We start from the raw sequence: 2,692 nt of genomic DNA on the forward strand, positions 1-2,692 counted from the left end.
CTCCAGCTGAGCAGGTCTGAAATACAGAGTAACTGGGGTGCTCAAAGGAGTCTCACCAGAATCAGGTAGGCTGATAGACAGACAGACAGACAATCAGACAGACAGACAAATAGACTTCATACTCTTCCCTTTTGGTTCCAATGTGAGCCATGCAAACAGGGAGCCAGGAACCTTACTCTAGACCTCAGAGGGGGCTCAAGAAATCTCAAGGATGTGCCTCTCCACAGGGACTTAGAGATATCCTTGTTCCATCCTCGAGGGCCATGATTAGTGTCCAAGGAGGTCAGCACAGTCTTCCCAGCCAACATAGCAGATGCAACAGCAAAAGAAACACCAAAATTGCATCAAGGATTTAGAGGCAGATTTACTTATGTTGATGGGCACTGCTTGGCATCATTTCCAAAATATCAGGCCCCGATTTTTGGTGGTCTAGTGCTTATATGGGATAAGCAAGCAGGAAGTACAAAGGTAGGATGGCTTGTCAATTGGGAATTACCTTTTACAATATTCATCATAGTGACCAGCCATTTCTAAGAAACAAAAGTATCAGGAACTGGAACTGGAACACCTCAGCAACTAATGAATGGAGGTATACTGGATGGGGTTGGAACATCTGCTATAATGGTACTATGCAGAGAATTCCTACTTTGCATATGTTAACGTCGATGCCTCTCTATCCACTGGTTCTGCATCCATGAATTCAACCAACTGCAAACAAAAAATATTTGGAAAAGGAAAAATTGCATCCATGCTGAATATGTACAGATTTTTCATTATTTCCTAAACAGCACAATACAATATTTACTTAGATAACATTTTCATTGTATTAGGTATCATAAGTAAATTGCACATTATTTAGGGAACATATTTGTAGACCGTATGCAAATACCATACCATTTTATACAAGATTTGAGTATTCGTGGATCTTAATACCTCCTGGACCCTAGGAACAGCCTTCATCAAAAACCAAGGGGTAACTTTTCAGGCCTGTAGTTTTTGTTTTCATCCACCAGTGCTCCAGAAGGAGACGTATTTCCTTACCACTTGGTAGACATAGAGGGTATTTTCCTAATCACCTCTTCTTGAAGCATATGATCCTTCCCAGGTCTGAGCAAGGCCAATTCTGTCTCCTCTTGGACATAAGAATTCCCAGGTCTCATCTGATATCTCTTTTCTCCTCCATAAGCCCTGGCATCATCTCTAAGTATAACTCTGCAGCTTTTAATTTCACTTTTGTTTCTGGTGCCTAAGGTTATTCAACACTATGGTTTGCATTCAACTTAGAATGTTTTTGTAAATGGTTATGTTTTATCCACTATGTGTATAGAGCCAGGTGAGGGAAACACCCCTTTCTAGTTCTTCAGTGTGCTGTTTCCTTGAAACAGTACCCTGGTATGCAGGGGAACATTCCTTTGCACTTAATTATGCTCATTTGTTTTGTGCCACCACTGCTCTTTTGTTTGATGAGTTTCCTTTGCTTTAGAACAAACAATACCATCTCAGGCAGGAAAGAGACTTAACCATACTCTCAAGTGGATCTGAGTTCATTTTCCTTATATAGATCTCATCACACTCCACTCTTCTTGGTTACAAACATCTCTGCCTTTTGTATCATGGGCTTCTGGACAAATCAGATCTTATTGGCATTTTATCTGTAATCTGATGCTTTGCCTAGCACATGGGATTGGATGGGACATGCATTGGTTATTTGTTCTTTAGCAGGGAGCCTTGCCATTGGTGATGCAGGTGATGATGATAGTCATGCTGATAATGTGTTCTACCATGCTAAGAAGGGACACAGATTCTGGTTATGGTATGTCTAAACAGAAATTTCTTTCAAATTTTTCTTTTTATTAGTACATGTCTGCAGTACATAATAGTTACTTTCTGATAGAGAGTTTGTAAAAGTGCAGAACATATTTTCATTCTTCTTTGAAAAAGTTCTTGTTTTACTGGATTTTTTAGTCCTGTTGGTGGCTATCAATTAGTCCATGTAGATGACCTGCCTCTAGCTGTATATGAACACAACCCCTAGTTTCAGAGAGTTATCTCTTGAGGGACTTGGGTATAGAGCAGTTTGAGGAGAAGTTGCTTCTTTTTCCTCAGTGATGGCCTCAATCACCAAATACACACTCCAAGGCCGCTGACACAGGCTCTGCTCACCCAGATGCCACCTTTTTCCTTCTTTCTTCTTGTCCTCTCTTTTACCAAACTAAGTGAAATAATCCTTCCTAGTGTTTAACTAAGAAGACTCATAGTAATTGAACAATAAACAGCTTTTGAATGAATTCCTTTAATTATCCTTAAAAGGAAAAATTTGTTCAGCTAAAGGTTTCATGTAGAAGAAGTGTTTGTGCATAAACAAATGATGACAGCAAACATTTACTAAATACATCATCATCTATTGGATACTCATTGCTAAACATTTTATACCTATGGAATCATTTTGCCTCTCAAATGACTTGTAAGATAGGGGATATTACATATATGTTAAAAATCACACAGTTGAGGCAGAGAACAGATGGAGGGTAATCCATTCCAGATCGCATACTCTGCAAAGGACAGAGTTGAGCTCTGAGCCCAGACTGTCTGTCTGTAAAGCTTGTTATCATAAATATTGTGTAACACTTCACACAGCATCCACTGCTGAGTACCCGCTCCACTTAGGAGTGTCCACTAGGCTAAACTACCA

This window comes from Cavia porcellus, unplaced genomic scaffold, assembly GCF_034190915.1.
Source record: "Cavia porcellus strain 051 isolate PalLab524CR breed Dunkin Hartley unplaced genomic scaffold, mCavPor4.1 scaffold_2, whole genome shotgun sequence".
NCBI lineage: Eukaryota > Metazoa > Chordata > Mammalia > Rodentia > Caviidae > Cavia > Cavia porcellus.